Source organism: Lissotriton helveticus, chromosome 11 (genome assembly GCF_964261635.1).
Source record: "Lissotriton helveticus chromosome 11, aLisHel1.1, whole genome shotgun sequence".
Taxonomy (NCBI): Eukaryota; Metazoa; Chordata; class Amphibia; order Caudata; family Salamandridae; genus Lissotriton; species Lissotriton helveticus.
Genome location: NC_136072.1, coordinates 139,981,487 through 139,995,183, shown reverse-complemented (window position 1 = coordinate 139,995,183; position 13,697 = coordinate 139,981,487).

Below are 13,697 nucleotides of genomic sequence, written 5' to 3'. Positions count from 1 at the left end.
ACTCATTAAGGCCAAAATGACAAAAGTCCAATGAGTTAGTTTCAAGTTATGAATACTTTACCATCATTAAAATAAACATAGTGCTGTCTGCACTCATTACCATACATCATATGGGTACTTTTAAATATTACTTCTTCGCATGTGGGGGCCGCTAGTGCTCAATGTGGGCCCATGAGGGTTTTCAGGGGTTCCTCAGGACCAGAGGATTTAGGCACTCCCGGCCACCCACATTACGCAGGTCTAAAAGTGGGACCTCTCATCAAACAATACGTGGGTTCTAGCTGGAGTATCAGGAACATTGGAACAGACTTGCTGGCCCAAGTCATACTCAAAGGGCCCAGATGCGGCGATCTCGCTCTCGGCAGGGCCTTCCCTTATGGGGTGTGATGAGTACGGATGTTGGCGTGAAGCCAGGGGTGGGCTGGTTGGAAGTGACATCACGGGGTAATCTCTGGTCAGCATGGCAACACTGGGATCTACACTGAAAGGCTTCTCCAGTGTGGCGGCGCTGACTAGAACACAGTCACCGATCTCAATCCGTGAAGAGGACAGATCAGTGTAACTTAAAATTGTAGATCAAAAGCAAATGCTTGACCTTTGGAATGTGAAGCCCTCAATCTGGTTGGAAAGTGCAGGTCAAAAGCAAATGATAGACTTTGTCAAGTGAAGCGCTTGGTCTTTAAGCCTTTGAAGGCCCTGAGGCTTCAAGAAGAGAGAAAATGCTAGCAAGCCCTTGCAGAATGCTTTAGGTCAGCACAACACAAAGGTAGCAGACAGCAGGCCAGCACAACAAGGCAAATAGCCAAGTGGCAGTCCCATCTGCAGCTCAACAAGCACTAGACCAATACAGCACATTGGTTAGCAGATTGTCAGTTCCTTCTTGCAGCACAGCAGTCCTTCTGCAAATGTGCAGATGTAGAGCCAGTGGTATCCGGTTGCAAGTCCAAAACGTGTCTGGTTTTAGGGGGTCAGAGACCCAATACTTATACCCGAATGTGCTTTTGATGTAGGGATGACCTCAAAAGAACTCTCTGAAGTGTACAAGGATCCCTTTCTACCCAGTATTGTCTGCCAGGTTATCTATGGGGGGTTATCAGTCCTTTGTGTGGGATCAGCCACTACCGTTTGAAGTGAAAGTGTGAACCCCTTCCTCCTGTGAAGGAACTCTCCAACCCCAGCTCCAACACCAATGACATCCCACCTTCGCAAGACCTGTGCGACTACCTTGCCATCTTCTTCCATCGCAAGACCGCAGACATCCACGATAGCTTCAACGTCACGACCGCCCCGAATACCACGGAGACCTCGCCCCCACAGCCACCATATGCACCAATCCGCTGCTCTCATGGACCAATATAAACGACGACAACACCATCAAGATCATGCACACCATCCACTCCGGATCTCCGTCAGACCCATGCCCACACCACATCTTCAACCAAGCCAGCACCACCATCGTACCCTATCTCCGGAAAGCCATGAACATCTTCTTTGAGACAGCAACCTTCCCAGAGAGCTGGAAGCACGCCCAGATCAACGCCCTACTCAATAAAACCAAAGGCTGACCCCAAGGACTTCAAGAACTTCCAGCCCATCTCCCTGCTCCCGTTCCCGGCGAAGGTCATGGAGAAGACCGTCAACAGACAACTGACCTAGCTACCTCGAAGAGAACAGCCTCCTGGACCCCTCCCAGTCCGTGTTCCGCAGCAATCACAGCACTGAAACTGCCCTCATTTCCGCCACTGATGACATCAGGGCCCTGCTGGACACGGAGAAACTGCAGCCCTCATCCTCCTGGACCTGTCAGCCACCTTCAACACCGTCTACCACCGGACCCTACGCACACACCTCCACGATGCTGGGATCCGAGAGAAGGCTCTGGAATGGACCACCTCCTTCCTCTCCGGAAGAACTCAGAGCATCCACCTCCCCCTTTCCGCTCTGAAGCCTCCGAGATCATCTGAGGCGTACCCCAGGGCTCATCCCTCAGCCCGACGTTGTTCAACATCAACATGGCACTATACGCCCATGTCGCCCGAATGCATGACCTCAACATCATCTCTTACGCCGATGACACCCAGCTGATCCTCTCCCTCACCAAGGACCCCCCCACCACCAAAGCCAGCCTCCACGATGGAATGAAAGACGTTGCCGAGTGGATGAAGAACAGCCGACTGAAGCTAAACTCTGACAAGACGGAAGTCCTCATCCTCGGCTCCATCCCCTTGGTCTGGGACGACACCTGGTGGCCGACTGCATTGGGAACAGCTCCAACACCCACCGACCATGCACGCAACCAAGGGTTCATCCTCAACTCCACTCTCTCCATGACAAAGCAGGTCAACGCTGTCTCGTCCTCCTTCTTTAACACCCTCTGCATGCTCCGCAAGATCTACAGGTGGATCCCCACCGAAACAAGAAGAACAGTCTCCTAGCCCCTCGTCAGCAGCAGGCTAGACTACGGAAACGCCCTCTATGCAGGAGCCTCTGCCAAACTCCTGAAATGACTGCAACGCATACAGAACACCTCTGCATAACTGATCCTCGACAACCCGCACCACAGCTACATCAAACCCCACTTGAAAGACCTGCACTGGCTCCCCGTCAACAAGAGTATCACCTTCAAACTCCTCACCCATGCACACAAGGCACTCCACAACATCGGTCCAACATACCTCCACAGACGACTCAGCTTCTACAGCCCAACCACCAGCTCCGCTCTGCCGACCTCACCTCGCCACAGTACCCCGCATCCGAAGAAGGACCTCCGGTGGCAGATCCTTCTCCCACCTCGCCGCCAAGACCTAGAACACCCTCCCCATCCTCCTACTGCAGACCCATGACCTGCTAACCTTCAGAAGACTCCTCAAGACCTGGCTATTCGAGTAATAGCAGCACCCCTTGCCCCCCCTGCACCGTGACACCCTCAGCGGCAAGTTGTGCGCTTTACAAATGTTCTGATTGATTGATTGACTCATCCTGTCTGCCCAGGAAGACCCATCAGATTGCAGATGAATGCTCAGAAAGCAGATGAGCCTCCTGAACCTTCCTGTGTTTGTGGCTGTCTAAAGAGAATGCACAAAGTGTAGCTGACACCCAGCCCAGATGTGTAGAAAGACTGTCAGGCAGAAAGAATAGTAGGTACAGAGAAATGTCCACTTTCTAAAAGTGGCATTTCTAAAATTGTAATATTAAATCCAATTTCCCCAGTAAGGGGAATTTATCATTACCATTCCAAACATATCAAACATGAAAAGCCTATTCCTCTCTGATGAGAAATTACAGCTTACAAGTGTATTAATTAATTCCCAATGCTGGCCTTCGAGAGGGGTAGGCCTCACAGTAGTGAACAACTAAATAGGCTGTTTGACACTACCAGGACATGTGAAATTAATAGTATATATCATACCTTTTTCTTACATACGCCCCTGCATGGAAGGCTACCTAGGGCCTACCTTAGGAGTTCCATATATGTAATAAAAGAGAGGTTTAAGGCTTGACAAGGAATTTTAAATGTCAAGGTAAAGTGGCAGTAAACTGTACAATCATGCACTGCATTAGTAGGCCTGAAACAGGTTGAAAGGCTACTTCTGTTGGTGGCACAATTAGTGCTGCAGGCCCACTAGTAGCGTTTAATTTACAGGCCTTGGGTATATGGTATACCACTTTACAAGGGACCTACAGGTAAATCAATAGCCAAACAAGTGTGAACCAATTATACCATGTTTAGAGATGAGAAGTCATGCACTTTAACACTAGTCAGCAGTCGTAAAGCGCCCAGAGTCCTTAAGACAACAAAAAGAAGGTCAGAAAAAGAGGATGAGGCAGGTAAACGTTTGTGGTGACAGTTCAGAGAGGGACAATTTCCAACAAAAATACAAGTACTATTTAGAAAAATAAATAATGGAATTTTAAAATAAGAGAAGATTTAGATGGGTATAGAAAAAAAATAGAAAGATGAAGACAAGAAAAACATCAAAAGAGCAAGGAAAAAAGGAGAGTCTATATGAATGGCAGATGCTGGTGACAGAGCCAAAACTTGGCAGAGAACAGCATGTATATTGCCATTGTAGCAACATATTCTTCTAAAGTGATATGTTGGAAGCTTTAATTGGTTTGCCTGGGTGGCTTGGTTCTAGCCTATATGTGAATCACATCAATTTAAAATTAATTTAACCATGAATCCAACATCTTGGAAAACAATAGAATATATTTCATTTTGTAGACTAAGCCTACCTGCTTTGGCAGTCAATAAGCAGCTCAAAATTAATCTTTAATTGTAAAATACTCTTATAATTATGGAGGGGGGTGCTCACTGTCATCCTCCATGCGCCTTCCATAGCGCTGGGAACATCATCCCTGGGGCCGCTGCATTACAATTAATAGGTGGTGAGCACGGAGCCACACCCCCGGAGCCTTGAACAAGGCCCAGGGACCCCATCCCCGAGGTGGATAAATCAAAGAAAAGGAGGGGGCCTGGGTTTGGGCCACCCTCCCCAAGCCAATGAATGACTCCCGGGACCCCATCCCTTGGGGCCAGATCTTAGAGTGAACCAGGGACCCCATCCTCCAGGACACTGCTGTTTTGTGTTGGGAGAGTGCAGGCATACCAAGACCACAATCTCCTGGACACAAAACCACACCTTTTCTCCTGACTAGTGGGTGCAGTGAGTACAGCTGCTCCTGCCTGGGTAGGAGCAAGGTTAGTGAGTCAACTCATGTCAGTACCCATTATGGTGCTGGCCGGAGAGCTGGTTGGGGCTGCAGGGACCCTGCATCTCCCCTTGCAGTCCTAAACAAAAGGTGGCTTGTAAGGACCTCAGGATGGGCATCTTGGCACCCATCAAAAATGTAAAAAATGATTGTCTCCCACCAGGGGAGATGGTGGAGCCCTGGAGCCATAGGGCTCCATCACAGCCCCAAACAAAAATACAAAATGTGGGTGTCAATGGTGGGTACCGGAAACCCATAATTATCTTTAAAACATGAAAGAATAATAAAGAGTTGCATAACCCACTCATGTATTATTTACTTATCTGCAAGGAGCACACCATAATGCCCTAGGAGATTTTTTTATTATTTATTTTAATGCAACACCAAACATCTATTTTTTATTTTGGTGGGCTGCAGGGAGTTCAGCAGTCCCCCAACAACATTTAAATAGAACCACAATAAGTTTTCTAGACCATTTAATCCATGACCCCAGGTGAACTTGCCATATTGTATTAAAGCACTCTCAGCTGGAGCTCTATGCGCGTCAGCTGGAGTGCAGAGACCTCTAGTTGCTGATGTTATAGCTTCACTTTTATGCTTTGAAAAAAAATACAACACATGCTACTGTTTTTTTGAAAAGGGCTTTATTGAAAACATTTTGTTACAATCATTATTATTAAGCATTGCAATGTGTGAATGTTATATATATATATACATTTGATTATAATTATTAGTGATTTTGACAAAGCCAATAGGTCTACTTTATATATCTTCTTGTGCTGGCCCCTTGATAAAAACAATAAGTCCTGCCACTATTTACTTTGTTTCTTAAGCCTTCCACAAAGCCAGTAGGTCTGCCTTACTTAAAATTACTTATTAAACAAAAAGGGGGAGAAAGAGGAACCTGAATCAGAGGGGCTTGTCCTCGTATCAAATATATCAAAACCAAAGAGAGCCCTACTGTTTGTTTAGACCAACCCTCCATGCATGAGAAAAGGAAATGCTAGGTTTTCTTATATAACCTTCACGCACCAGGGTTGCCCCTGGGTGGCATGCTTCATCATCATCGGCTCCATCCTGTTCCGCTGAGGAATGGGGCATTATGTGACCTACAGGAAACGTGGGAACTCATTTTTGTTGTATACTAAATGATATAAAAATCATGACAAAATAGGAGTGGAGGGATCTTATGTGGAAAGTGAGATACAAAATACCAGCCTAGTAGGTAAGTTGATATTTATTCTGGCCTTTAGTGGGTATGATTAAAAACAGGGGGAAGAAATACAAAGTGAAGGTGATCATGTGCCTACCTTTCTAAAAGGTCAACATATTTCAAGCCATACCCCAAGGCTTTTGTTCAAGACTAAGGATCTAACTCCCTGAAACCACTCCTGTTGTATTGTTTTAGCTGCACACACACAGTATGCTAATATATATATATATATATATATATATATATACATAAATACATACAACATCTACTTGGTGTTACTGCTTGTAATTATTTGTATACATAATGGGAGTGATGTTATGAGTGATGTCACTGACCATGTCATGAGTGACATAATATGTGAGGTCATAAGCAGAGCATTGTGGGGGAACAAGTTATAGTTAGCTCGCTAACTATAACAGCTGAACTTCTCTGAGTGACACCTGAGCCTACTATAATGTCTCTGTAACCTTGGTTTTTTTCAGTGAATTTCTAAGTTTTTTTTAATACCATTTTTCTAACTATAAATTGCCTGTAACCCTTGGTTTTCTAAGTGGATTTCTAAGGCTTTTAAAATGCTAATTCCTAACTTTAATGCCCCTGTAACCTTTGTGTTTTTCAGTGAGTTTCTATGGTTTTCCAACTAGTAGTTGCATTTGCAGAGTGGTGGAGAAAGGGGGCTGGACCTCCGACCAGCTCTCAGCCTTCTTGGCCCCCAAGTTCCCTCAGGAGTAAAGTGGACTTCAGATCCTAACCAGGAGTGCTCCTTGATCCTTGTTTGCAGAGTGGTGGAGAAAGGGGGCTTGGCGTCCGAAGACCTCTTTGCAATCCTGCTGTGTGAGAATTATTAGAGATAACAGGGGGGTAGTTGGCCCCTAAGGACGTCCTTGGGGGCCAACTACCCCGCCTATTACCTCCAGTAAGTCCCATGCAGCGGGATTGCTGAGACCTGGTAGGAGGCCACACCCACTTTCTCTACCACTCTGCAAATGAGTTTCCTGTCTCACTACCAGTAAGGGGATGAAGTCCCCTTGGCTATTGAGGGTCCTTGGGGGCCAACTACCCCTTCTGCTACCTCCAGCATGTCCCATACACTAGATTTGCAGAGAGGTTTTTGGTGGCCACGCCCCTTTTTTCACCACTCTGCAAACACGCCAACTGGCACACTACCAGTTGGGGATGAAGTTCCCTTGGCTTTTGAGGGCCCTTGAATGACCAGCTTATAAAACGTAAACATTACCCAAAGGCATAAATGTGCTAACACAGAACAAATGGTCAGGGAATAGCAGGTGTGAGTTTGCTAAGTTCTTAAAGGGCAAAAAGCCAAGTCTTTAAGGACTTATGGAAGAGATGGTAAGACTCTAGTCAGGAGATCGATAGGGGGAAAGTGTTCCAGAGCTTAGATGCAGCCACAGGAAAGGCTCCTCCTCCATACCTTGCCCTCCTAAACCTGGGCACTACCAGCCACTTGTTGTTGGTGGCCGCAGCTGTTTAGTAGGGACGTAACATTAGAAGAGATGTTTAATTCCTTCTGGACCATTATTGTGAAGTGTCCTATGAACTATACATTCGGCCATAGACAGAATTCATTTCTCTAGTGCCAGTGCAACTTATGAATGGCAGCGGAGATTGAGCGAAATTTGTGAAGTTCCATAATGAGTTTTGCTGCGGCATTCTGAGCAAGTTGCAGTTTATGCATGAATCCCTTGTTAATGTCCAGGTATAGAGTGTTACAATAATCCAGCCTGAACAAAATAAAGGCAACAGCTGCTTGCTTTCATGAAAAGAGAGAAAGACATGGGAAGATCTTCCTCAAGATCCTAATAACTTAAAAACAGGATGAAACAATTCTGTTGACCTGGGGGATCAAAAAGAAGTGATTTGTCAACTATAATACCAACATTCTTTGCAGAGGCAGCAGGGCAAGGGCATGGCCACCAAGAGTGGATCCATATAGATTGTTGACTGCAAAAGACCAGGACCCCGGTTAGGTTCCCATTGAGTCGAAGATAGCTGTTTCCCATCCAGTAGGCCATGCCTGCTTGCAGCTGTTAAAATTGGCTGCGGAGGCCTCTAAATTATTTATGTTAGACAAAATGATGTGTGTGTCATCAGCATAGGAAAATGACTCCAGCCCAAAAGATCTAATCACCTTAGCCAACGGAGAGACATAAATGTTGAATACAGTGGGACTCAAAGAGCAACCTTGCAGAACTCTACAGAAGGTGGGTATAGGGTCAGAATAAAATTGGTCCATCTTTGCTTTCTGTGATCTATCTGTCAGGAATGAGGACAGAAGCTCCAAAGCAGAGTCTGACACCTCAATTTCCTGAAGACGGTTGATCAGTTTTGTCAGCGAGACGGTATCAAAGGCCACATATAGGTCCAGTAGTATTAACAAAGAAGTATGCCCAGCATCTACTTTGGTCCGTATTTTATTTACTGCAGCTATTAAGGCAGTCTCAGGGCTGTGGCCAATGCTGAATCCATATTGGGAGCTGTCAAGCAGGTGAAGTTGCTCCAAGTAAGTGCTTAGTTGGGCATTCATATCTTTCTCCAAGATCTTAGCGGGAACAGGTAGGAAGGAGATGGGCTGATAGTTTTTAGGTTCAGATGGATCCAATTTGGTTTTCTTCAGAAGGGGTTTTACAACCGCTGTTTTCCAGCTAAGAGGATATCATCCTGAGAAAATGGCCAGATTGAGATTTGAAGTTAAGTGTGGCACAATAATCTCCCTGCCCAGTATCATATACTTTAGGGGGCAGGGTTCCAATGGGGAACCAGAAGTAAGTCTCCCTAGGAATTGATCAGTCTGTTCATGAGAAAGAGGAAGAAAAGCAGACAGCCCAGCTTCCCTCTTTTCCGTTTTAGGAAAGTTGTAGGATGAGAAATTAGTCATTTGAGCCGCATTGGAGAGTTCAGAGTTCAGGCTGTCCAAGGAGAATGAATTTTAAGAATTTTAGGTTGGAAATATTTGGCCATCCTGTCACAAAAATCCTGCAATCTCTTGTTGTATAATGGAGCAGGCAAGGAAGAAAGAAGATTAGTTACTTTAAATAACTCTGTGAGGGACTTAAGCGATTCTGCCTTCTGAGAATAAAATGACGATTTTCCTTCTATGATGGCTGCTTTGTTTTCCGCTAACTTCTTCTTGTGATTATCTCTTTCGTTCGGGTCGAAGTCTCTCTGCCAGATGCGCTCTTGGCGCAACATGTTTGTCTGAGTTTTCTGAGTTTCTCTGAAAACCAGGGGGCTTTTTCCTGTCTACATAGTATTCTTTGAGGGGAGTGAGGGAATCCTTAGGGGCCAACTAGCCCTCCTGTTACCTCCAGTAGGACCCACACAGCTGGATTGCTGTGAGGGGGTCAGAGGCCACACTCCCTTTCTCCTCTACTCCTCATACGTACTTCCTGGCAAATTGCTGCTTGGGGGATGAAGTCCACTTTAGTCCTGAGGCCCTCAGGAAGCAAGGCAACCTCATCTCCCCACTAGCAGCGCACCAAGAGTTGTGCTTGCAGAGTGGTGGAGAAAGGGGGAGTGACCTCTGACCACATCTCAGCAATTCTACTGGGTTGGGCTTACTGGAGGTAACAAGAGGTCTTGTTGCCCCTAAGGACCGTCAGCAGCCAAGGGGACTTCATCCCCCAACCAGCAGCGCACAAGGAGTCACATTTGCAGAGTAGTGAATAAAGGGGGCGGGGCCTCTGGCGAGTCGCCGGCTATTTACTTTTTTTCTTTTTCCACTCTTTAGAAAAGGGGGGCATGGCCTTCCTTCCCTGGACCATTTTGGGCCCCAGAGTCCTCATCCCCCCGGGCTCAGACCTTTTTCCACATTTTTAAAAAAAGGGAGGGAGGCCAAATACGGCCCCAGGGACCCCATTCCCGAGGCCAAGCATTTTATTTTTTTCCTCATATATATATTCCAAGGGAGGGGGGCCAAGCGGCACCCCTCCAGGGGCATTTTCGTTCTCAGTGACCCCAACATTTTTTTAAATGGGAGGAGGGCCACATGGCTCCCTTCCTGTTCTGTTTTAGGCCCTTGGTACCCAATACCATGGGACCTGACCTTTTTTTTAAACAACAAAAGGAGAGAGAGTCACACAGCCCCCCTCCTGCATCAAGTTCAGTGTTGGGGACCACACCCGCCAGGGCCAGGTCTTTAAAATGTTTCTTAATATGATTCAAAGGGAGGGGGCTGAGCTGCTGCCCTCCCAGGCAATTTTCAGCCCTGGGGACCCCAAACCCAGGGCCTGGCCTACAGTGTGGGTGCACTGGTCCCAACCCAGGGCACTCACTCCAAATGTTGAGGACCGCGGGGGAGCCGAAGGCCCCCGCATTTACTGCTGGCTCCCCACCTCCTGTGGGAGCCAGCAGTGCTTTGGGATCCAGGGAGCTGCTAGCATGCAGCTCCCTGGGTCCCAAAGCAATGTCTGTTTCCCTGCTCGCTTGACAGTGGGCAGGAAAGCAGACGCTGCTCTGCTTTCAGTAAGTGAGAGCATTTTTGCTCTCGCTTGCAGAAAGCCGAGCAGGTTTTATATGGCTTGGCAGAAGCAGTGCTCCCGCCAAGCTGTAGCAAATGGGAATGTCCTGGGAGTGGGCACCCCAGGACATTGCTGGAGCCGGACGGGGGGGGGCAATCCCCAGGGCCATGTATGGTGCCACGAGGGGGACACATGGACCCCTCCTGTGAAGTAAGCCCCAGGTAGGTGGTTGACCCCTGGGCTGGGGGGCCGCTATGGACCCCCTTAATTATTATATTTATTATACCTAGGCCAGGTGGTGGGGCACGCTGCGTGCAGAATACATTTTTAAAAATTGTCACCACAAATTTCTGGAGGACCTATGGCACAAAAAAATTAAATAAGAAGAGCGGTCTCTCATGCTTCTTTTCTAAACCCCCTTGGGTGGGCCAGGTCCTGGGGGATGATACTTTTTATTTTTTGGGAGCAGGACATCCCATCTCCTCTTTATTTTAACTAGTGGCACTAAGGGATGGGATCCTCAGAGCCTAATGAAGTTCAGGCAGGGGGTGTAATGCATATGCTTTTCACTAAAAGGACACACCCAAACTATGCACTCCCACTTTAGAGGCAATATACCACTGCACCTTTAAAAATATACTTTGAACAGCCCTTCCTAAAGACGAGGAAAGGACACAGCACTCCCTTTGGGCGAAGCAAGGCAAGAAAAACACATTTTTGTGCATTTAAAATAACACACACAAGTTTATTAATGCAATGTTTAGAACGATAGGCCAAATATATCAGTAAAAGCAGATTCCCAAACGTCAAATGACTCAAATATACAATTAGAATAAATGCAGTAGGTACAGGTAGCAAAGAGTAGAAAATATATACAAGAGAGAGTGGTTAGGAACACCTCATTGACTGATTCTGCAACAGCGTTGCCAATTCTAGCTCGGGAAGTCCTTTCAACAGCCCATCCATCAACCTATGGGCATTGTCCAGGAAAATAGAAGTTTTCATCACCTCCTCCTTAAGCCTCTCTATAGCATCTCTCAATGTATACCAAGGTTTATCATTCACTGGCCAATCTGACTCTGTTGGGAATTTATGACTACATTCAATCACAGCCAACTGCAACAAGCTGATTTGATTTTTTGTCACTGTCATTCCTAAATTGTTCTTTCACTGTAGAATCAGAACTGAATGTACAAAATGTAACTCCATCTCCATGATCTAACATCACATCAGCAGTACCCAGGTGAAACAACTGAATCATCTACGTAAGCAGAGATTCTTCAGGTCTTTGTCGAAATCTGTCTGAAATGTCATTAATCTCATGCTGAGTAAAATCCTCCATACTATCCATCAAAACCCCCTGTGGGTAATTTGGACCAACCTGTATTGTCCGACGATAAATGGGCTGCGCATGAATCACTTTGGGTTCCTTTGACTCACTCTGCCTTTCAGCCTGGTTACCACATTAACTTTATCACACTCTCCACCAGAGTCTGAAAACTCTGAGAATTCCCAAATATTTCCATCCCACGTTTTAGGGTCCCAGTCAATTCCAACCTTTGCAAAAGCTAAACGTACTTTTCCCTTGTTAACCCTTCCTCTCCTTTTCTTATACTTGTATTGTGCAATACGAACTCCAGCCTTTTCTGCCACAGTCTGGTAGGTTTCCAACTTACCTTGCAATGATCTATTCTGACAGGTTAACATTGTAGAGGTATTTGTGGCTTCAACAAACTGTTTCTCTAATTTTTCACATTCACTTTGCAACTGAACATATTTTTCATGCATGATTCTATAAGCATTTAAGAGAATACAACCTCTTCTTTCTTATGTAGAAAGTTTCTCTCCTTTTTTCACAGGGACTTTTTTGCAAACACGAAGCAACTTATGCTGGCTCAGCGTCACCTAAACATGCACTCCAATTCTCTCTCAATCAAGCAAAATTAGCCCACTCATGGGCAAGCTCACCATATTGGACCATCTCCCATCCTGGATTCTCAATTGGTACCTGGGAATCTGCTTTTGATTTTCTAGAAAACTTTTTTCTTCCCCTTTAATCCAACCTTTCAAATCTTGTGAAATTGACACCAAGACGTAATGAATGTGCTCTTCACTAAAAGGACACACCCAAACCCTGCACTCCCACTTTGGAGGCAAATATACCACTGCACCTTTAAAAATACACTTTGAACAGCCCTTCCTAAAGACATGGAAAGGACACAGCACTCCCTTTAGGCAAGGCAAGGCAAGACAAACAAATTATGATGCATTTAAAATAACAAACACAAGTTTATTAAAGCAATGTTTGGAACAGTAGGCCACATATATCAGTAAATGCAGATTCCCAAATGTCTAATTACTCAAATATACAATTAGTATTAAGATGCAGTATGTACAGGTAGCAAAGAGTAGAACATATATACAAGAGAGAGTGGTTAGGAACACCTCACCGACTGATTCTGCAACATCCTTGCCAACTCTAGCTGGGTAAGTCCTTTCAACAGCCCAGGAAGGAGTTCAGTCAGGACCCAATTTCTGTCACCTTTCCACAGCAATTCGTCTATTCTGTGGTGAACTTCCACCTGGCCCAAGAAAACTTCCAGCTTTAATACCATTACTATCGTGAAGCGAAGCTTCTTGAAAACCTCGCCCCTTTCTCATTGGAAAAAAACAGTCTGTGTCAAGGCCAAGATGGAAGCTGGGCTGTTGAAAGGACAGCTAGAGTTGGCAAGGATGTTGCAGAATCAGTTGGTGAGGTGTTCCTAACCACTCTCTCGTGTATATATTTTCTACTCTGTAATGACTTGCGTTTTACTGGAACTCGTGGTAACATTGCAGTTATGGTACTGACTGCATTGTAAAGGCACTAAGATGTAATTCCTGTGTTGTAATAGGTGTTTCCCCCTACTAATAGTCTGGAACCAGGACTGGGATGAAAGATGGGAACTGTGTGCTTCAAGAGCCTGCTTTGAAGTCACCCCACTTCAAAGGCACAACTGGGTATCAGTACTGGGGCTCTGACCCTACTAAGACAGTACACTACTAGACCTGTGAAGAACTCTGCAAGGATTAAAGACTGCTGTGCCACTCTGCTTGATCACTGCTCTGGAAGAACTGCTTTTATGCTTTGCTGTACTACCCTGCTGCCTGCTGATCTCTACTCTGCGCTGAGGACAAGGACTGGACTCATTTCACTTGAACCCAGAGTGACTCCAAGGGCTTTCTTGCCCCTTGTTCTGAAGTCTCAGACTTCCTTCAATCCTGCAACAGCAGCTGGACTCTGCCATCTGTGA